This window comes from Amblyomma maculatum, chromosome 1, assembly GCF_055883805.1.
Source record: "Amblyomma maculatum isolate TAMU_Amacu chromosome 1, ASM5588380v1, whole genome shotgun sequence".
Lineage (NCBI taxonomy): Eukaryota > Metazoa > Arthropoda > Arachnida > Ixodida > Ixodidae > Amblyomma > Amblyomma maculatum.
The window spans coordinates 191,653,297-191,677,430 of NC_139344.1; the positions used below are offsets into that span (position 1 = coordinate 191,653,297).

The following is a 24,134-nucleotide window of genomic DNA, read 5'->3' on the forward strand; positions in this document are numbered from 1 at the left end:
GTGATCACGTGTGCCTGTGGTATGGAGATTTAGATTGTTTCAGTGCTGTATACTTCTCATGTTTGTCCTGCTGAGTTTCAAAATAGAAATTCTATGGTTCAAATTCTTTCAGTTCAGTCGTGTCCGACTCTTCGTGACCCTATGGACCATATCACGCCACGCTTTCCGGTCTCTCACTATCTTCCTAACATCACATAACTTCATCTGCAGCGCCTCGAGGATGCCATCTAACCATCGCGTTCGCTGCCTACCCCTTCTCCGGTGACCCTCAACCTTTCCCAACATAAAATCTTTCTCCAGCGACTCCTCTCTTCTCATCAGATGACCAAAGTAGCTGAGCGTTAACTTTAGAATTTGACCCTCCAATGAGCAGTCAGGGTTTATGGTCGACAATATCGACTGATTTGATCTTCTGGCCGTCCAAGGAACTCTCAAGATTCTCCGCCAGCACCACAATTCAAACACGTCAATTCTTCGGCGGTCAGCCTTCTTCACAGTACAACTCTCGCATCCATACATCACAACTGGAAATACCATACATAGCACGAGTTATACGGATCTTGGTTGGCAGGCTAATGTCTCTGCTCTTTACTAGGCGGTCAAGGCTAGCCATGACTCTCTTTCCCAGAAGTAGGCGTCTCCTAATTTCATGGCTGCAGTCTCCTTCCAGGGTTATCTTGGAGCCCAAGAAGAGAAAATTTGTCACAGCTTCCACTTGTTGTCCCTTGATGCTCCAGGACTTGATGGGGCAAGATGCCATGATCTTTGTCTTTTTAATGTTCAGTTTAAGCCCAAACTTCTCACTCTCTTGTACGCGCATCAGAAGTCTCTTGAGTTCCACTTCACTTTCTGCCATTAAAGTGGTATCATCCGCATATCTAAGGTTGTTGATACGTTTCCCAGCAATCTTCACTCTAGCTGAAGACTCGTCCAGACCGGCCTTCCATTCCAAATTCTTTAGCAGTGTGTTTTTCAAATCAAAATCAGTACGCAAGGTCACATTGTTCACTCGAAAAAAAAATTGGAGTTAAAGAGGCCAGTAGCTGATTTTAAGGGGACAAAATACTAAAATTTAGGTCTAAAATATTTTTCGGCGCAATGGAAATATTGCGATTCCATAGTGGATTTGGTAGAAACGGTGTTGAAAATTTTTGCCGAGAATTTTTCGATCAGTGCATGCGGCTGTCTTTATGTAGTCCGATGCTAGAAACCATGAGCAGCGACCACGATGATGGCTGGTGGTCGAGAAAAAAGATGTACCGAAAACAAATATAAATTTCACTCGCCAGACAGTGATTAAATATTTTTTTGCTTTGAGGAACACTCTTTTTCAGTTTCACACTAAAGGCTGTTACGGCACAATAATGCAAGCCTCGTCGACGAAAGTTTTAGTGGGCACTATAATCGCTTCATTCATGCAATTCCAAACACTGTGGTGCCATCTAGTGGCAAAACCTGAAAGCATGCCTCTCGCAGTGCAAAATGAGGAGTGGTTTTATTTAAGGACGCAGTGCATCAGCATCAGCATCATCAGCCAGACTATACCCACTGTTGGGCGAAGGCCTCTCCCATATTTCTCCAATTAACCCGGTTCTGTGCTAGCTGCATACACTTGACCCCTGCGAACTTCTTAACCTCATCCGCCCACCTAACTTTCTGCCGCCCCCCGCTATGCTTTCCTTCCCTTGGAATCCAATTTGTTACCCTTAGTGACCATTGGTTATCCTCTCTTCGCACTACATGTTCTGCCCATGTCCATTTCTTCTTAATTTCCGCTAGAATGACTCAGTGCAGAGAGCGCAAAATATAATAAATAATGACAAGCACTTCTAGAAGTAACAAGAAAGTGTGCACTTACGAAAATCCGAAAATCAGCGATATTTTGCTGATATATGTAGTCACGTGGGGTATTACCTTGAAAGTAATAGGGTTTCTTCGCTGGATAGCACCTCGTTTTTTTTAATGCGATTTTCAATGGCAAATTAAAATTGTAAAGCCTCTGATATTTTAGTGCTCGATCTGTACTCTATGAGGCAAGGTCTTTTCAACTCTACCATAATCCTTTGATATATTTTGGCGAGTGTTCTTTCCCTTTAAAGATAAATATTTTGACACAGTAGATATTCGAATGTTCAAAGTGCGTGATCTCATGAGAGTTGCATCAGAATGGGAGGATATAGTAATTTGAAGAATTTTTCAGTCGGTGTATGTGTCAGAAAATGTGAAGAACAAAGAAAAAAATGCATTCTGGATGACTTGAAAAGCAATCCTTCGTTGAGCATTGTGATCCTCATCTTGGCACATGCCTTGAATGCTCTTGTATTATTCTTGTGCTAGTGTTTACACTGTTGTGGGCATTTTTTGCAAGTGCTCTAGTATGAAAGCACTGATGCATACCACGACAATGGGAGGGCTGCGGCTGGCCCATCACTGCACTTGTCAGCATCAAGAAAGTGCTGCTTTCTTTTCTTTCTTAGTTTTGCTGAAAAGTCTGTATCAGGCTCAATTTCATTAACCTGAAGCAAGATCTTTTCGTTCTTGTAATCTGGTAGCACATTTTGTTGAAGTGGCAGTACCTTAAAGAACTATCCAACACAGTTTTTCATTTGGATTTCTGATTCCATCTGGAATGAATTAGAGCACTGTACATAGTCACCTTTGATATTGGATGGTGCAAGACTCTTCTGCAATATTTCAGGCCATGTCACCTCATATTCTACTTTTCATTGTTTAGGAGAAACCCCTCGGGTAGTGTAGACTTGCCTGCAAATTGAAGCCATACAGCTTTCACAGAAACAAGGAAAATGTGTCCTGGTCTGGTGTTCAAGCCATGGATAACCACCTCACAGGAATGTTCGCTTACCAACTGAGCTAGCCGGGACTGCTGGCGTATATGGTAGGGCGAAATGATTGGTCAACCTAAAGTTGGAATGGTGTCGGTCCTATGTCAGAATATCAGCAGTACAGCTGTGTCATATATCATTGTGGCATCTACAACATTTGGCACTAACTGTCGCATATTTTGTGTTGTTTTTTGTTTTGTTTTCTCTTCCAAATTCCAAACATAAATCACAAGCAATACTCTCACCCTGTTACTCCTACCACAGTGCTAAATTTCCAGTGTTGACACTTTTTCTGTTCGTCTTAGTTGACTTGCTGCAGCTTTATTGAAATGCATGTCAACTAATATTTTCATGAAAGTTCTTGGAAGCACTAGGCCTACTAATAAATAGTCATTTATGTCAAGTTAGCAAGATTATGATTACATGTTATATTTTTAGATAATCTTGAATTGACCTATGGCTGTTACTGTGCATCACCTTGTCCGAACTGACATGTTTGTTTCCTTACAGTTGGGCAAGAATCTTGGTTTTAGTAAGATGTGGATGCATTGTGAAATGAGCTAGACTATTTTATGTGCAGGAAGCAAGCATTCCTTCAGCGTGCTGACCTGCACCAGTTTTAAATTGAGAAGACCCTCAGAGCGAAGGGCCGATCTACTAACTACCTCTGAGCACTGTTCTCGTTCATTTTTTCCCCATTCATGTGAATATCACAGTTTGTCATCATATCATAATAAAGACATTGTTCAAAATGTACCATGCTGCTGTGTGATATCCTCTGTAACGTGCCATTGTCATCTGCAGCCACAGTTAAGGAAATGCTCTTTTGAAGACTTGACCCCCATATATCATGAGCCTCTAGAGCGTCGTGCACTGCTTTTCTTGTGTGTGCTGTGACGTACAGGCACGGCCAAAATACTATGGAGCATGCTGTGGTGTTTGAAATTCTTTTCCCCACTGCATAGACGAGGTACAATGCTGTTTTGGCTTTATGCGCAAGTGCACCAGTGGCACTTGCTAACATATATGTGTAAAGTACTTCTTGTTAGGTAAGATGTTAGGTAAAGTATGATAAGAACTTGACTGCCGAAACGTACTCCATAACATTGCGGCTGGGACTTTACATTCTAGTTAACACTTACAGTTGCTTTTTGGTCTGCTTCAGTTTTTCAGTGCAGTTTTCTTCAACTTGGACTACCAAAATGTACAATCATGAGTGGCCTTGTGCTTTGCATTGGCTTTAAAAACTTGATAAGCAAACCTAAAGTCAAGTCATGTGACCCTCTTCATACCAGTAACACAAAAATGTAACATTTTGGGAAAAAAAAACAAGACTGCCAAAATATCAGTTTCTTGGAACAAGTGTTACCCAAAGGGTAGCTGCTTGGGCTTGTTGGTTCATGAGTTAAATGGAAGAAACGTAGCACAAAAAATTATAGGGGACCTTGAAGCTCCATCTTTAAAGGGACACTAAAGACAGCCAAAGATGGTATGAAAATCTAATAAACTACATTTGGTGACACTGTCGCCGCATATCCGGCAGCAAAAAATCGAATAATTGCTGAGATATTGCGATAACAAGTTGAGGTTTTTTTCTTGTTCCCGCCGGTAGAATTCAAACTGTGCCGTCCGACTACGTAGTCGGAGTTGAGTGACGCACACTGTGACGTAAGCGGAGATTCCGTGATAGCTAGCGAGCCGGCGCGGCCCGCGGCGTTGCATCCCTCAAGAGCCAACATGGCAACAGCGTACTCGCAATGACGGCCTCAGCCGAAATAAATAAAACGATGAAGAGAGTAATTTACCGAGGGATGGGCCCATAAAGGAAGAAAAAAAAAACATAGAGCGCTTGTAATGCACAATACTTTACATGTTTCTCAAGCTTTTGCGCTCCTTCTTGCACTGTGTATAAACAAACCGAGCCTTCGGTCATCGCAACGCTTCCTGACATGTTTACATACAAATAAGATTTAGTTACCAGCAAAATAGTGTCCTCGCTGTTGCGCTTGTCAGTTTTGAAGCTTCGTCGCACTTTTTTCCTTCAAGGTTTGTGCTACAACTCCGTGTTCAGCGAAAATTACGTCCACGGTAGCAGAACATGACCGAAGTACCGGCGCCACTACATTTGCCAGCGCTGTGAAATTCCACATGTTAAAATGGATCCAGTGCACAATATAGTGCGCACAGGCATCCAGAACATTAGTTGCAAGACGTGAGAGCAGGCAGCATGCGCCGATGATCAAGAAATTGTAATTTTTAGACCGGCAGCGGAAACACCTTATTGTAAATGGGGCCATAACATAAAAACTAGAAATATTTCTAAGGTTCCTGTGGCGTTCGTTCAACACATTTATTTATTCAAAAGGAGGAGTAGATATGACGCGGCGTAGCCGAGCGGTTAGCGCCGAACGTTACGTAGCAAGTAGTAGCGAGTTCGAGTCTTACCACTACTGGCGTTTCTTTTTTTTGTTTTTTTTTTTTTACAAATCGATTTTTTTTTTTAATCTTTTGTAACGTATTTCTGGTGCTTTGTTATTTTTAGTTTTTACTTTTTACCCGAAGTCCTTTTTTTCGCCAGGCGACGAGCACAATATATCGACGCTCTCCTTGGTATGAGCGGCAAGTATGCGCCTTTTGTTTACGACGCCTGCAAATAGCACGTTGAAGGTCTTGTTGACGCAGTATATGTTGGTCAGATGTGCCATGATTTAGTGAACAATTGAATGATAGTGCGGTTTTCCTTTGGTACTTAGCATATGTATGCTTTTCGTGGCGTACGTAGCTGCAGTCGAGCGGTCAGGTCGCAGTCGAAACCGCAACGGCGGCGATATGTTGGCGCAGAAGTGTGAACGAAGGAGCGTGTCGGCGGTAGCGGATTTCGCTCGCTCGTGCCTCCGAATGCTCAAATGGGAACCATCAAGGCGCATCTGCTGCTCCAAGCTCGTAATTCAGGCGCTGTAGGTTCAAACAAACTATCCGAGTGCGCAAGAAATGCCTGAGCCGAAATATAACCAAAACTGAAGTGGGCGCCTGTGGCGCCTCCAAGTATATTTTTGTATTTGCCTTGCAACGTTTACGTTGTCTTTTCGCCGTCGTTCACGTATGATAAAAGCCTGTTATCATGTTTGAGAAAAAATGTACTACCGCATTCAAACATGCAACGTAATTCGCATTTGTCAGCCTCCGGGATCCCTAGCGCGCCATGTGATTTGTAGTTGCGAGCCTCGGCCGTTTGGCTGTGGTGGCGGTACCTGTATTTCTGTTATTCTTCTTTACTACCTTATAACAGCTCTGTTTTCAGTAAGAGTGGTCTTTTTGTAATCGGGAACTGGCATTCTATCGATGCAAACCCACTTCCTTTCTCTCTTTAGTGTTCCTTTAAGGATATTGTTATGTGGTGGCATGACAAGCGATGGAACACGGCGACGCAGCAGAAACGAACGACATGATGACATGACGATGAAATATGCTTTAATGGCCAGTGGGCCTGGCGCGAGCGCTTCGCCCCGCGCCACTGCCCGCTTCGTCATCTTAGTAGCATTACCCGGGGCCACCGAGCGATCGTCCAGATCGATTGCTAGAAATCCAATGCATGACGTGACGATGAACACAGATACAGGATTGGGACATGAAACACTGGACACCACAATGAATGCGAAGATGGGAAGAATGCTTGCACCGGAGCATCAAGTTCAATCTTCACCGTTTGCCAAAGGCTAAGGCTCATGGACACGCCGAACGGCTTGGGCGGGGTTGCTGTCTTCGCTCGAGTGGTCGTGAGGTCGCTTCGTCGTGGGGTCGGCTTTGGGCTCTTCCTGGTCGTCGTGTGTTGTGGTCAGGGCTGGGGACAGCAGCTGGTCGGGTCTGAGCAAAAAGAGCTGGGCGGCAATCTCCATGGGCTTTTGGCAGATCGGCCCTGCGTACGGTTGGCTTCGACGGTGCAAGGCGAGGATGGGGATGAACTGCACCTCCAACCAAATGTTATGTGGTGGCATGACAAGCGATGGAACACGGCGACACAACAGAAACGGAACGACGTGGTGACATGACGATGAAATATGCTTTAATGGCCAGCGGGCCTGGCACAAGCGCTTCGCCCCGTGCCACTGCCCGCTTTGTCATCTTCGTAGCAATATGACATAATAGCATAGGCTACCAGGCCACATATAAAGCCCCGTTTTAACCAAGCCATGTGAACATGCCTGCATGGCCTAAGGGTAATGTGAATACGAGGGCCCTGGCAGGCTGATTCTGATCATCATCATCATCAGCTGCAATATACCCACTGCAAGGCGAAGCCTCTCCCATTTTCCTCCAATTAGCCTGGTCCTGTGCTAGCTGCATCCACTTAACCCCTGCAAACTTCTCAAATTCATCCACCCACCTGACTTTCTTCCACCCTATGCTTCGCTTTCCTTCCCTTGGGATCTAGTTGGTTACTTTTGCAGACTATCGATTATACTGTATTTGCACTACATGTCCTGCTCATGCCCATTTCTCCTTGATTTCGACTAAAATGTCAGTAACTCGAGTTATTTCTCTGACCACTCTGCACGCTTCCTTTCTCTTGATGTTACACGTACCATTTTCCATTCCATAGCCCTCTGTGTTGTCCTCAACTTAACTAGAACCTTTTTCGTTAGCCTTCATGTTTCAGCCCCATAGGTGAGTACTGGTAAGATGCAACTGTTATGCACTACTTTCCTCTTGAGCAAGATCAGTAAGTTGCTAGTCATGATATGAGAGCCTTCTGATATCACCCTCCTATATGAAAGGAAAGGCCCCAGTTGGCAGCTCCTGCCAAGCATAACATTAGGCAAACCTACATCTAGTCAGTGTGCACCCATGTAAACCGCTAGCTACTGCCTGACAGTGTGATACTCGTCTTTCACTCAATACTGGTGCTGGCGCCGGATTTTTCGGTGAACGGGGCCTTTAATGTTGTCGCATTAAAAGGACACTGGCAGAGAAAGAAGCCACACACGGTGCTACACATAGCGCTTTGTGTGCCTTCTTTCTCTGTCCGTGTTCTTTTTGCTTGTTTTTTCCATTGAAGTGCTATTCGCTATGTAAATGGCTGCCTTATGCCTATTTGTTGCTGGAAACTTTCTATTCTGTCAATAAGTGAAGTGTGATAGGCATGAATGGCTTCCTCGAACAGTTGCTGCACATTACATTGGCCTTGTTTGAGATTCTTTCGATAGCGATAAATGCTCGACCCATGCATCAGCTTTGATTTTGTGTGTGTCTAAACTTGGAAGCCTTCTCTAACACATAGCTGCGCTTTTCCTGCATAGCACACCTGTTGCCTGTGTAGCCCATAGCATAGCCATTCTAATGGGCCTGATACAATTTTTTTCTTACATTTATTTTCCTGAAATGTACACTGCATAAAGAGTGCAATATTTGTTGGACTCACTGGTGCTTTACAACGTGGCATGCTCAATGCTAGTTTTGTGAACTCGCTAATGGCAGGCATGTGGCTGATTGGTTGCAGTGGCAGCAGTCCAAATAATGTATCAAAGAGCGAGAACAAGCACAAAAAAAATACTTCTAGTCCAAACTGGAAAATCCTGCTATGAAGTTGCACGAGCCGTGCTGAGCTTTCTGTACCATAGTGGTGGCCTATAGACAAGCGTCATGTTTGTAAACAAAGGTGGCGCTGCGATCGGCAACGACATGGGGTGTAGGCAAAAGCCTACACTGCGCAAAGCGACGCTGCCTTCGAAACCAGTTCGCGCGGTCGAATATATTGCAACGTAAGCTTCGCTTATACGTATAAATAGCTTGGTTTATGCCTGGAGAGTATTTCCGCACATTATCAGCCGATTACAGCTAGAATTACTTGGCGAAGAGCGCTGCATTGGCTTCCTTCTCCGTGGCCTCAACAGCGCGCGGCTGCGGTACGTAGGCGACGGCCGTGAGTGATTAAGTTAAATAAAAACGAGAAAGCGCAATGTATAAGAAAGACTAATAGTCAACCCTGTTCAACTCCCAGGCCTATTCCTAGCGCATGCAAGGAGGACGACAATATGAATGACTGGAAGTGTGTTTTTCATATGACGAATCTATTGACTGCCTTTCTGTAATTGCTTCAAGCACTCACTCTAAAGAACAATATTATCGGCAACTGTATATAGTAAACTAGAAATCACATTTCTAGCAAGTCATAGAATTTCGTATCTAAAAATAAGAACTCAATCTTTTAGATCTTTTTAACATGTTGGCAAAGTGCACTGCCAACTTGTTTTCGCCTGCCCGATAAAAAAGACGTTGACGTCTATCTCATTTACAGATGTAGCAAGGTCATTCACAGGTTAATATGTACATGAATGCCAGTACGAAAGCTCTCATTTTGTTCTCTTTGCTATAGGAGAGAAGCATGAGTGCAGATGAAACGTTCTCCACGATCGCTTGCAGCGAAATTTGCGTGATCTGTTGAGCTTTTTTTAATATACATGGAAATTGTTTATTCAAATGCGCATCATCTTATTCTGCTTATTTTGCACCCCTCATAGTCGATTCCTCTTTGGGACATTGAACTCCATGTACCATATATACTTAAATATCCTGTTCGATCAGAGCTAGATTGTACGTGGATATTTAATTCGTTCGTCATGATCTTATAATGACCTCCAAAAATAAAATTTAGAAATGAGAAATAATGCTGCGGGACTGCCCGGGTCATAACAATTATGTTTACTATAGAACCGGTGATGAAGAGACTGGTTGAAACTCGTGAAAGTACAAACAGAGAAAAGCTATATACTTTACAGGTCCGGGCCTGTTATAGCCAGCAATATCGTACTGGAGTGACCGCGCTCAAAGTAATTGCAATTACCTTCACAGCAGCGTTTGTGTCCTTTCTGTGTGAACATATGCACGGGCAGCACTGTAAGTGAATAGAACTCACAGTGCAGCTTCCCTGCGGGATCATACGCACACGGAATATATCGCGTCTGAACTTCTTACAACTTAATAACATATCAAAATGGGCACGAGCTGCAGGCGTTTGTTCTTGCGCTATTCGTCGTGTCGCCGAAAAGCAATCATGATAATTAAGGGTTGCAAACGAACTGATCTAGTTTCGGTGAAGAACTGCAACGCATATATATGTTAACCGCAAAGGCAATCCGTCACCGAAGAGTCTACTTGTCGCGCTCAATGCCGCTGCCCTTCGCTCTCATCTTTATTCTACCGCAAGAAACATGTTAAAGCAAGTGCCATTTTGCTTTTTGTGCCTCGTGGCGCAATAAACCGCACCACAGCTCGTAGAAATATTGGGAATTATGCCCGAAAACACAGCAAGCGCCGCGCATCCAATGCAGACGACCCGCGCTTTTGCCTACACCACGAAAGTCACTGCTGTCGCCAGCGCCACCGCATCTCCACTGACGTCACGGGCTGACGCTTGTCTATACATGGCCTCAACTCCTTTGCAGTGGAATAGAAGCTACAAGTTCACTTCAATGCATTCACGAGTTGGTCACACAAATCTAGGTGCCATTGTCTTGTTTACATAGCTCCCACTCCATTGTCAACAAATTACTAGAAGTATTGTGCCAAAGTGTCTGTGTTGTATCTGAAATATGTTGTACTTGGAACTTGCAAGTCATTAAAGTACAGAGTTTGATGCTTTGTTGCTCCCAACATTATCACTTCTAAAGGGGCACATGGTTCCTCTACAAAGTGAACCTGCCCCTCTAAGCACAGAGTGTTCATTTTTGCAGCAACAGCTATCGTCAGGAGAGGCCGGTGTGCCCACCACCTCCTGGATGCCTACTAAGTACTATGTGTGCCAGCCAGCTAATGATGAATATTAACCCCCATTGACAAGGCTGGGCAGTGTCCCTCGCAGAAGTCGGTAAGGCAACTTCGGAGAGCATTGTTTGCCGGCACAGGTAAAAGAAAAACTGCCTTAATTTGAGCTTTCTCTTCCACTGAAGCGATTTCTTTTAAATGCAAAATTGTGACATTATGATGGCAGAAGATTTTGCAGGAATTTATTTTACCAGTAGGCATCCAGGAGTGCACATGAAATGCCTCTCCTGGCCACAGCTGTTGCTGGCTAAGAACTGTCTGTACTTCAAGCAGGGACATCATCGTGTAAAGGGGCCTTGTGCCCCTTAACGGTGCTAGTACTGAGAGCAATAAACCATCAGACTTAGCCTCAACCCCTTAAAAAATTTCACGCCTATACCTTGCTGACAATGAATTAGGAGTTATGCAAACAAGTAGTCACACAGCCAGAAATTTTTTTTGGGTGGACGTTATACGTCGCTGGTTGAAAAAAAAAAATCCTAAAGCAGGAGAAGGATATAGCAATCGGAAAATTTCGGTGGCGTGTTTCAACACCAAAACAACTCCACTGGCTATGACCCTGCAAACAAGGCAATGGATCCCAGACCTGTGTGACCAGCTTATGAATGCACTGAAGCAGTGCACTTGCAGCTTCCACCCATTGCAAAAAAGTTATGGTCAAGTACAAGCTACTACTGAGGTACAAGAAGCTAGGCAGGGTTTGTTTGGGGGAAATTCAAGCTTTGCCTTTAGAGTAAATGTTATAGTGCTTTTAACACTGCCTTTTCATTCTACAAGATTTTTAATATATATTTTTTGTTTAAGTTGGTTTTTAAGGAAAGGAAGGTACAGTATCTGTCTCACTCCTCTGCGGATACCTACACTTAATTGTACAAGTAATGGCATACAATAAGAGGTACATATGTCATTGGTTCGAATCCTTATTGCAAACTAGCCTTCAACTTGACCAGCAGATGGATGCAGAATGGGAAGCGAAATGCTATGGCACCACCCTGAACACTGCACAAAGAACGGCTGTGTCAGTGTTGATTTGAAAACACATGCACGTTTTGCAGACAACTGCTTTGCTGCACAATGGATTGATGCTACGACAAAACCTTTCAGTACAAACTTATCTTATGTCCAGTTTTTCCTGGCATTCCTTTTAATGTGTAACTTCTTCCCTGAACACATTTCTATGCCAGCTGCAGATAGGCAGACAGAGCATACTCTTCTGGCACTTCAAGGCATTGGTATGTCTCCCTTCCTCTTCCACTTTTTCTTTTTTCTTTCCTTCTCACAGATTGTGATGTAAATGCTGGCTGAGCCATTCAATGATGCAATGACCAAGCTGAAGCAAGATCCTTGATATATGCTACGGCCTACTTAAATATTTGATCAACACTTATAATTTCCCCTACAGAGTTTTTCCTCACTTCCTGTGAATATCTGGTCATTCCTTCACAGACTGCAAGCATGCAAAGAGGTGCTGTATGTGGGCATGTTTAAATATTTGGGCATGCTGCATTGTAATTAGTAACATTAAACTACTTATCAGGAATTTTTACACAAAGATCAAGCTGCAAATCAAGCATGGCCGCCCCATGTGCTATGTGAAGAACAATGAGTACAATGGCAATGAAGTATGTGCATGTCAGTGAGAAATGCAGTAGCAGTAAAAAAAAAGTAGAAAAATTTTTTTAATGGACACACAACACACTCTCACTTTTAAACCAGTACACCACTTCTGACAATCTCAAAGTCGGCAGAGAGTCAACAAAGCAGTAACATTTCTCAAAAAAAAGGAACAAACAAACAAAAGGACACAAAACGATGCAACGTTTCTTTCAGATGCGAACTCTGATGTCTCTCTTGGCTCACCGCCCGCGCTCCTTGCTCGGCATTAGGGGACTGGACAGGGATACCACGGCGAGCAGAGGCGAACTTGTCACTTGATCTTCGTGAAACAGAACTCCAGGTCGTAGATTCCAACAGCTTGTTCCCCTTTCTCATCATAATCAGCCCACTGATTGTCCTCGAACTCGACGTCTACAAACACAGTTCCGCTTCCCGTTGCTTCAGCGCTGAAGCCATCTCTGGCATCGAACGCAACTGGTTCAGCTCCACGGCACTCGAATACGGCAACGGTAGCAAAGCTGGATGCATTATCGGCGCTGTAGGTCTGTAACTTGTCATTCAGAATATCGATGCTGTTTTCCTTGCTGCACAGCCTGCACTTCAGGACCAAGTTGGCATTTGCACGTCTCCCCCTCATAGCAGTTTTGTTGGCCGCCTCGACCGTCTGCCAAGAAGTCGTTTCTTCTCCACAATTCATGCATTTTAACTTAAGGCGCCACACACAGTCACGACTCGGCGTGAAACCTGTAATGTTGTCCAGATTAGCACGTAGCTGTAAGTCAATCTTGACCATTTCTGGACGCTTAAGACTAATCTCGTGGCAAAGAACGTTCGAACAGTCAATTAAGACTAAGCCCGTCCAAAAAAATCCAACACCGCTGGCTTACACTGTTCCACATTGGCTGATTAGGCTGATCACTGATCACTTTTAACAGCGCGCGACAACCACCGCCAATTACAGGGTTACAGCAATTATGCCACGAATGCTTGAAGACATGTTGAACCAAATTACTAGACTCAACCTTATTTTAACTATGAAACTCGACTTTAAGACCTTACCACTTTTGAAGACTACAAGACTGTGGCGGCACCTGTAATCTTAAAAGTAATTAACACTTGTTTTAGCATGTAACGGAGCACTGTGGTGAGGCGAGTGCAGACGACGCTGATCTCGCTAATCTGGCTAACCTTTGTAAAATTAACAAAAAAAATGTGCAGTGTTGAAACGGCATAAATTTTGACCACAAACCCTTGGTGTTTCAAGGTATCTTGGGTCACAGAAAACGTGCTTTGAAAGTCTCAGTGCGTAACAGGTGTGCTCCGACACCGAGATGAAAAAAATGGCCATAAGTTTCGGTTTCGGAATCTAAAAGGGTGTTGGGCGCGATGTTTGACTGGTTGACAACGCCGTTGGCACGTTTTGCCTGCGGCCTGAACACAGTCGCTTCAAAAGTTTACGACAGGAATACGTTAGAAACGTCCTCCGAAAATCCGAAAAAAAAAAAAAAAAAAAGAAACCATGACATAGTCCGGTAATACCTGCAGGCTCAGCTAGGTGACCCGTGGAAAATAAGGGCTGCAAGGCGCCCACTCGATGGACTGTCGTGGCCGGTAAGCTTGACTGCATTGAAATTGGTGTACGTGTATTACAACCTCGCGGCAGAGCGTTGTGAGAGGTGTTTCTATCGGATGACGCAGATTTTGGAGACTGTGGGGTACGTTTCAGCGTTTCCTGGCGAGATTTCGCCGCACGGTATACCTCCTCAATAAATGGAACGTTTGCATATCTAAAGTCATTCGCCTTTTCTCTATTAGTTCCGCGATAAACATAGCTCACGAGGTTCTTGCGAGATGCACACTCGTGCGGCTACGTTAGAACACATCATGTACTGATGGAGTTTTCCCGGCCGCTTAACAATTCGAAGCTTGCAAACAAGTGCGCGCTTTGATGGGACAAACGGCGAGCGACTCATGATGTTCCTGACGTAATTGTGCTCGGATTGGGTCACAATTTGAGGTGTATGTTCCACCTCTCTCTCTCTCTCTTCTTTTTTTTTTTTTTTTTTTTTTGTGCTCGTAGATGTTCTTATTTCATATTGTTGAATTCGAAGCGCGCAATATCCTCATCCCATCACATTTTTGGTCAAGGAAAGCCGCTGATGATCTTATCGTCTGCCGCACGATAGTGAGACAAACGTGGTTTTATGGACGGCAACAGGATTTACATATGGTCGGCTGCCTCATGTACTTTATGCAAGCCACCCATGCAAAGAAAAGTCTAGGGCATCTCGCTCGTGCCCGATGGCCCAAGTTAAGGAAAACATATAGACGGTGTGCCCTAAAAAAAAAAAAAAAAAAAAAAAAAAAAAAAAAAAAAAAAGAAAACGGCGAATAGTCTTCACCTTTTCTTTTCTTTATGCTGCTGTCGTAAGGAGATTTTTTGGTGCCGGCCTTAGGTACGAGATCCTTTTGGCGCGAGGAAATGTTGGCACGAGATCCTTTTACGATATCCGCCATCGAACGTCACTTCACTAGAAATGTAAGCTGGAAACTACAGAATAACTTGCTGTAATGTACGACTGCCAGTTTCTTCTTGGGTTTATCTTCAGCAATCTTTTTCGAAGGTCTCAGCCGGCGGGAACCTTACTACGGCGTAAGATTTGTGGGCGATTCCTCTGCCCGAGGGAGAAGCAAGACACACACACACAGCGGGTCGTAGAAGAAACATCAGTATCTCACTCAGGAGGTACAGGGGGGGGGGGGGGGGTCAAAAGTTCCAAGGCCGCAGGTCTTGCTTCTGGTCAGCATATTCTGACGCGTGAAATCCTATTAAAGATATAAATGATCTCAGAGGTTAGAATAATGCTTCTTCTACCCTCCACATTATTGCATGTGGGGATCGCGAGTGCCGGGGTTGCGTACCGCTGCGGCGCGCGGCCCCTCGGTAGCGTTGGCCTGGCGGCTCCGTGGACGGCGGACGGCATCAAATGTGCCAGCAAAGACGAGGCGTCTTTTAACGAAACAACCTTTACTGTAACATCAGGAAGAAACGGGCAGTGAAGCTGACCCGGAGAGATTACAGACACTCTCACACAGCTGGTGTCTAGCGTCGTGCCAACGGCGCGTCAAAGTAGTCTCTATCTCAGCGGAGTCGGCCGCTGCTTTTTATAGTTTTCCCAGTTCACAGGGAAAGGGTAAACCCTCACAGGAAAGGGAGAGCCAAACATGTTGGTTCACGACGAATGACTCAATCGCAGATGGTCCGACCTCATCTCCTCCACCTCCTGCAGACGGGCGAGGGCGGCGCCCTCTCTCACGAGCTCTAGGCTTGGCCGGCGTCTGCACACACACGCACGCACACACATTAGGCGCGTGGCAGGAACACGTCGAGTCTTGTCGGCGGGAGGAAGCGTTGCGCGGCCGATGAACGGCGTCGAAATGGCCGATCCGCTCGCGGTTCTGCCTGTTGCTATGCGGTGGCCGCGTCAGCTGTCCCACTTCTCGGTGGAGAAACGTAACAACATGTATTTTGAGATTTGGGCTCGTCGTAGCTGCCTGACATACTGCTCAGAAGCAGACCCTGTGGCTTGGGAACTTTTGACCCCCCCCCCCCCTGTACGTCCAGGCAGATGCGGGGGCAGAGGTCGTCGTCGGGAGAACCGGCAGCGAGCGGGCAGCAAGAACCAGAAGAGAATGAAGAGACGCACGAGACGCCGGCGCGCCTCGCTTTATTGGGTGGGAGCGCGGAGACCGATCTCGGCAGTTGAGGGAAGGGGTTGCCGGGAAGCGGCGCGCGCTTCAACTGTGGCTGGCGTGCCGCTCCCTTTAAAGGTCAGTGGAGTGGGGCCCCACATCTCCCTCCGACCCGGAGTCCGGCAACAGCCGGGCCAAGTCCATGTCCGAGCCCGGGTCGGCGATCAATATGCAGGCCTGTCGCCTGGCTCTGACGGGATGCCATCATCTCAGCTAGTCCGTATGGCGGAAGGGAAGCAGCAGGCGTGGCGGGACTATTCCGGCTGGTCCCTCTCCGGCAGCGGCCACTTCCTCGGGGTCACAGCGCGGCGGGGCTCGGCCGCTGATACGCCCGGCAGCCGCCCGGAGCTGCTTCCCCACATCGCCGTCGACCCCTTTCCATGTGGCGCCGTGTCGGATGCACCGGGACCTCTTTGCAGCAGACGTTTCCGCCCCGGGCACACCTGGCTCCCTGAGGCCCGTACTCCAGGCCTGGGCAGCGGGCTCCGAATCCAGCCTCTGTGAAGATGGTCAGCATGGCCGCGCTGGTCATGATGATGGGCCACAAACCACGACAAACTAGGGAGGGGGCCCCTCCTTGAACCATGCACCGGGTGCGGTTTCCCGCCCCAGCGATCGACGGTGTACCTCTGACTGCTGCGAAATCTTATCAGAATGCATTCTGAAAGAAGCAATGACGTTAGACAAAGTAGTGCATTCCTTTGGTCTAAGGCTATAGTGTCGGTTGCGAACCGGATTGCTACCTGTACGCCTTACTTTGGGGGAGATGGCTGCATCGCCTTGAGCTTCCACTGCTTCGCAGTTATCGTCCTTGCGAAGGCGGTAAGCCTTCAAGTCTGCGACGTGCACCGGACCGGCAGTTTCACCACTCGTCAACAACCGCAGCTGGTAAGTGAGCGGCGTAGTCCGTGCCGTAACATCGAACGGTCCAGCCCACTTTTGCGCTAGCGACGCGGCGAAACCACGCGCTGCGTTGTATGGTTGTATCCACATGACGGACCACGGACTGGGCCGCGGACCGGTCACGTGGTGTCGATCGCGCATGGTCTGGCTAGGTCCGGCCCGCGACAGCATCCACACGGCGGGCCAAAATAGCAGCCGACAAGCCGGACCACGAGGCCGGCCAAAGGTATACGCTATTTACCTCGCCGTTTCGCGATGCGCTCGTTGGACACTGCCTCAGTTTTTTTTTTTTTTTTTTTACGTTATTTCACAATGCCGAATTTGGCGTGCATTTTGGCAATATTGAGGTACGGCCTTCATCTATAGGGGCTTCATATAAACATGCATGGACGCATCTGTGCAGCCCCAAGAACGTACCTGAGTTGACAGCATTCCACTTAATCCGTTTAATTCCAGACGCAAAGATGAAGATGATCAATAAGGACCACTATACGCGGACGTCTTAACTGAGGACCGAACTTAGCCACAGTTAACGTGAATAGCAGCTCACCACTGCTGCAAACCGTTGCATAACGAAGCTGCGGTTACAAATATCCTAATTATTTATAACACTGTGCGTGGAGCTGCTTCCGACTCGGGCGTCAATAGCGCGCTCAAGCATCGTCCTACCGCCGCGTCGAGACGTGCTACGGCAGCGGCGGATATCTGGCCAGCGTGCGTAGTGAAATAGTCTTTCTTAGAATAACAAGCCTGACATAAAGGCGTATCCGAACTGACCACTTCGTGAGAATTACTGTGATAACAAGCAAGTTTCTGCATAACAGCTGCCGCGCATGTGCAGCGCTGGCTCACCCGGCCTTCTTGTACGCTATCTCCGCTGCTAAGGCCTGGCTCATATATGGCCATATCCTTTTTTTTATTTTTTACACTGGGCAGGCCATTTACAGCAGTGCTGATCAAATCGAAAGCACTGTTCGCGGTGGCTTCGATGCGAAACAATCTAGGCCTAGTGACGACTAGGGCCAGTGCGCCGTCGTCCACCGCGCTAGCGGCGGCACTACTCCGGCAAACTCGCGGCATTTGTCGTCGCACGTGTTCATTTGGGAACTTCTCTTTCATGATGTATCATGGGGCCCGATGTTTTTTGACACTTCTCACTAAACACGCCGCTGTAAAACACTTGTCCGGGACGTGACGAGGCAGCAGTACGTAGTGCTGCACGTACCGTGGTACGCGGTACTCGAAGGCTGCATAAAAACACCGTCGTAGGCCACTCACTGCCTATGTTACTTGGTGCTCTTCAAAACATGCTCGAAGTGCACTTTGTTGATGTGGGCGAGCTCACGCGCTTTAAGCGGGCGCAAACGCGCCTCCTCCGTTCACAGACGCCGCCAGGTCCGTGGTCCGCGGTCCGAGAAAAATGCCCAGCCATTTTCGCCCGCTCCGGTCCGCGGACCTGGACCTGGCGCGGACCTCATAAACCGGAAGTGGAACGTCACGTGACGCTTGGTCCGCGGACCAAAACAGGTCCATGGTCCGTCGTGTGGATACACCACCCGCGGGTTCGTTCTTTTCAGTACCAAGTCGCCCGTGTTGAAAACGACGTGACGACGACTTTTGTTGTACTGATCCGTCTGCTGCATGCGAGCGACATTGAGGTTTTCACGAGCCGCACGCTGCGCTGCCTCAAGGCGCTCGCGGAGCTTTGCCGCGTACTGCTTAAAGGCCCACTGTCCACCCTCCGGTTCATTTTTTTTCCGCGGTGGCTGTGCGGCTTCGTCCTCACGACGCAAGGCCGCAAGAAGTTTTTGAAAAGAGTAATTAATAACGGAGTTACAGCCACCGTAATCAACCGATTTTGCGCTTCCCTCTCCTTCCTTCCCCTCTCAGAGGTTTTTCGCTCTCCTGCTCGGTCGTCTAGCCTCCGTAAGCCAAATTCCCCTTCCTCCTCCGCGTTTGGCGGGAGGTGGGGTTTCCTGTGGAGTACGTCACTCGCGTACGTCATGACCCCGCCTTTGAGACTTTCCTTTTTCTTCGCTTTTGCTGTCTCGTTGACGTTGCGTCGAGTCGCCGAACCTCTCTCCTAAAAGAGAGAGAAAACGAAAGGTCATGTCGGAGTGAAAGTTTCAGGTTGCGCGAAAGAAGGGAAGGCTGTAGAAACGGCGCAGCACGCAGAACGGACTCGGAGCCGGGTGGTAGTACTCTCTGCGTGCGCGAAAACGAAACGGGCGAGGGAAAAGCGTGCAGCAGCGAGCGGTGTACACAATTAGTGGTGTACGCCCATCCTAGCTTCTCCCGTCAGTCAGCGAAACGGACCAATGGACGTCGTTCTCGGCAAGTACGTCATAACTGTGGCTCGAAGGGCGAGCGCAGAAGACTGGAAAGCTGGCTTCCCGAAGGAGAGCATGAGAGAGCTTTTATTTTTATTTTCGTTGCTTTGCGGCGCGCGTGTCACTCTAGCATTTTGCACAGACTATCTCCGGTACCTGATCGAAACACTGGGCTCCTTTGCTTAAAAGGTCCTTCCCTGGACAGTGGCCCTTTAAGCGGAAGGGGTGCGGGCCCCGCCGCATCAAGTAGGGCATTCTCTAGCGGAAAAGCGATCGTGTCATACCCACCGACCTGTTCACGGTTGTTCTAGCGGCGAACGCCAGTTAGGACAGCCGTGCGTCCCCATCTCTGTGCTGCTCGCTCATCGCGACCAGCATACTCTTAACATTCCAATTCACTCTCTCGGTTATGTTGCTCTCAGCGTGGTAGGGACTCGTTTTCCTGTGGAGGATTTGAAGCGCCCCGACAGGAATTCACAAAGACTTTGCTTGTGAAATACGAAGCATTGTCTGTAATCAGGTCGGAAGGGAAACCGAAACGAGTGAATGTCTCCAACAGTTTCTCCCAAATCAGTTCTGACACAAGCTTCCTAAGGGGGAATACCTCAACCCACTTGGAATAGTGGTCCGTTATTACCAGGATATATTGGTTTCCGCGCGCGAAGCAAGGGAGGGGTCCCATGATATCGCACACGACCATTCGCCACGGATAGTTGCTAACTACCGGCTCCATCATGCCAGCGGGCTTCCCCGCCCGAGGCTCAACGCCACAACTGTTACCACCGCGGAAGAGGTTGCCATCGCGTTAGCTCTGACCGACCCCTCCACTAAAGTAGTCGTTAGCGATTCCCAACAGGCAATTCGTAACTTCGATGCAGGTCGTATATCCCGACAGGCACACACTATCCTTCGATCTCTCCCCTTACCGTCTACACCTCGTCTTCTCATATATGGACCCCAGCTCATGAGGCGCTCAGCGGGAACGCACAGGCGCATGCTCTAGCCCGAGAACTCAGCTACCGGGCGGAGCACCCTTCTCAGCCTGCCGCTTCCTCTGACACTCCCCAAGGTACTCATTCACGCCTTGTTACATACACGGACATCCTCCAGGATTATCGGCTCGAACGGTGTCTATACCCCCCTGCACACCGGGAACTATCCCAGCGCGAGGCCGTCCATTGGTGCAAAATACAAACAGGAACCTTTCCCAACCCATGGCTATATAGCAAAATTTTCCCAAATCTTAGTGCACCTAGCTGCAAACACTGCTCACAACCGGCCACATTCATTCACATGGTGTGGACATGTATACGACACAACGCAGACAATACCGCTACAGAGGATGCGTGGGAGTCCCTCCTGCGTACCACCGAGCTCGCCCAACAGCGCCAGCTCATTTTGCGCGCATTGGAGGCCGCAGAGTCCCTGCTGACCTTCTCTAAGCAGTGCAACCAGTCTTTCGGCTGGTTCCCCTTCTTTGGGAGTAAATAAAGAGCTTATCATCATCATTGCCGAAAGTTTTCGCCTCAGAGAAGGGTATCATTTAGAAATTCCCACACGATTTCCATTGTCGGCCTTGCGTCTTCTCTCCTTCTGTGCGAGTGCAAGAGAAGTTGCGCGAATTTGTGAATATTTACAACTGCACCACCGCTACGGACAAATTCTCTTGCTAATTGTATTAAGTTTAAAAACCTCAAAAAACTTTGCTCAGTATTTTTTTTACTTTTATTTAATTGTATAATATCGAATCCTAGGTTTTTTTTTTTTCTTTAGTCGATAATAGATTTATTACACTAATCCAGTATATGCAGTACATTTGGCTGTCCACGATGAATACTGGCCAATCCTCTCTCGTGTGTACTTTTCATTTACTAAGGAATAAGAAGAGAGAGTGGTGATCGGCTGCGACCGATAGCAATTGTGTGGGTATGTGCCATCACATTAGAGGAGAACAACAACAACAACAATTATCACGGTAGAAGAAGTATAGTGCTGTCGTGCCAGTTGCCCTGCACGTAACAATGAGATTGGGCTCCTTGAAATAATCGAATAATATTAAAGGATCGCAACTCGGGTTGCTGCTGTGACTGCGCATCAGTCAGCTTCCTTAGAATCCACTATTTCTTCTGCTATGACCACTGCCATTGAAAAGTCTATACCGGTTGTGATGCAGCGCTTCTTTGTTTCTTTTGTGGAGGCCTTTTCTCAGATGCTTGTGACAAGGATGGAGACGTTTTTCTAAACTCTGATAACTGGTGCCTCTGTAATCTCTGCTATGCCCGTGGTCTCCAAAAAGAATGTGCCTCCCAACGAAGAAACCTATCTAAAACCCATGTACTCAATACTAAGGCGTCTGGCTCCCTAAATTCCGGTGCTTCTAGTTCAAGGATCGCTGGAGCATGCAGCAAGCGCAGAAGCTCCCCAGTTCAAAATCTTCCGAATCAGCCCTCTAGATCTCGACCCAAGACAAATCCTGAGAGTGAGCCCCAGCAGACACAGGATGTGCTGATGTCTGCTGTAGAATGTATCCTTGATTCAACGTAGGTTTTTTTAAAGTTTTGCAGTGGAACTGCAGCTCATTTAATTCTGGTTTTGATGATATCCTTTGCTTAGTACTGAAAATTCACCCTGATATTATTTTGCTTCAAGAGTCCTGGCTTTTATCTCGTAAAAGATTCTCTCTTAACAACTTTCGGGCGTTTAGATTAGATCGCCCAGGCAGGGGCGGTGGGTTAGTGGTTGTAGTTTCGTCAAAATTGTGTCATAAGGTTTCAATTTCATATGAATTCGTTTGTCAAGATTGCGAAATATTTGGTTTGGAGTTTACGCTGCTCGGTAGTACCCCTTTCACTTTGGCCAATGCGTACTTCCCAAATGGCGTTCGTTGTACTTCGCAGCTGGATGCTTTGCTAACTCGTTGTTCTCAAAATCTGATATCAGCTGGTGAATTCAATTCGCATCATATTACTTGGGGTCTAAAAACTGATTTTTGTGGGCGTAAGTTGTGGGACTGGATTCAGGACAATGGCCTCCAGTGCCACAATTCTGGGGATGTCACCTTCATGAGGGGACAGTGCTCCTTAGCTCTGGATCTTACTTTTTCAACTTCGGATCTTGTTATATCATCGTGGGCGCCCATAAATAGCGGAACCAGCAGTGATCCTCTTCCTATTACCTACAATTCTTTCAAAATCTGTCTACGGAGCTTATCAGAGGCGCTTTGTAAATTATGTTAAACACGAAAACGTCTCCACTATTTCTCCTTCTGGCGCTCATTCACGGGTGGCGTCATGGTTGCACGATGCGATCGAACCGGCTGAATTTTCTGTTGCCACATCTGGTCAGCCCTCAAATTCATCTTGGTGGAATACTGACTGCACTCGTGCTTATCGGTGCCAAAAAGCTGCATGGAAGAGTCTGCGTCATAATCAGTCCCCCTCTAATTGGATACAAGTTTCATGCTGCCCTTTTTAAACGTGTGTCATCTGCCAAGCAAAAACATAAGACTGATTTACATTCTTTTTAATCTGATAATAAGCACCGGAGTGCACTATTTCGTTTCCTGCGCCGTGCTAAATCTCCGCAGCAAGTAGTCGGGTCTTCATCTGTGGTGTTGAGCCCAAGAGAGGCGGCTGATTTATTGGATAGTGTTGGTCGAGGTCTAGAAATTCACGTTTCGTCGCCATGCCAAAGGCCGCTCGCATTCCCGGTCGCTGCGACAGATTTTTCCGAGGTGACTATGTCGGAATTGGCAACTGTAATTTCAAAGACAATAGCTTCAGCTCCAGGCCCTGATGGTATTACTGTTGGCATGTTAAAGGTTCTATTCCAGATTTCTTCACAGGAATTATTAAATATTGTTAACTGTTCGCTAAAGTACTCCTGGATACCTAGCTCCAGGAAGCTTGCCAAACTGGCTCTGCTAGTAAAGAATAAAAGCCTTGGCTATGTCCTTGACAATATCAGACCGATTTTTTTAACTTCTATACTGGTGAAAAAAAAAAAAAAAATAGAGTGCATAATCCATGTACGTTTGTCTTAAAAAAAAAAGACATAAAATTCTTTCTCTCAGACAGATTGGCTTCCGTCCAAAATGCTCAATATGGTCTGCTCATATTGACCTGGAGAGCAGAATTCGTTTGGCTAGTTGGTCTCGTGAAATATCTGCTCTAGTAACTTTGGATATTTCAAAAGCCAGTGTGGATCATAGACTACTAAATTGTCATTTGATAAATTGTCAAGTTCCGAATTAGTCACCTGGATTCAAGAATTTCTATCAGGAAGATTTTTTTTTTACTGTTATCAGGGTGGTCTTTCATCTCGCACATTTTCTCAATCGAAAGGCGTTCCTCAAGGTTCGGTCCTGTCCCCTCTTTTATTCAATATTTTCCTTTCTTCAGTACCTTTGAGAGACGATGTTCACTTGTACGTCTACGCTGACGATATTGCCTTCTTTTCTTCATCCACAGATATACATACCTTATTCATACCTTACAGAATTACCTAAATGCTCTTGAATCCTGGCTAGATAATCTTTCCTTTACTCTAAAAGTCAATAAATGCTTCATGCTAGTCTTTCCGGTCAATCAACATGTTTCTATTTCTCTTTGATTCCATCTAGAGTCTTTAGTTCAGTTGACTACTCTTAAGTACTTGGGCGTTTTCTATGATTCTTCGATGAGCTGGAGATCTCATATTGAACATATTAAGCGAAAAGGGGAGCGTGCCTTGGGTCGACTGCGTCGCATCAGCATAGGAGATATGGAATGAGAAGATCTGTCCTTGTTATGATCTATAAACTTTATGTGCGCCCTATTCTGGAATTCGTCTGCGTATTGTTTACAGGCTGCACGGCTTACAAACTTCG

The 24,134-nt window shown here is 46.6% G+C and overlaps 1 protein-coding gene and 1 pseudogene across 1 annotated transcript in view; one reads left to right on the forward strand and one right to left on the reverse strand.

Annotated features, from left to right (window-relative positions):
- The window catches only part of LOC146205251 (organic cation transporter protein-like), a 199,655-nt gene that overhangs the window by 62,634 nt on the left and 112,887 nt on the right, over positions 1-24,134 (forward strand). The window lies entirely within an intron of this gene.
- Positions 12,352-13,411, reverse strand: LOC146205253 (CXXC motif containing zinc binding protein pseudogene; annotated as a pseudogene).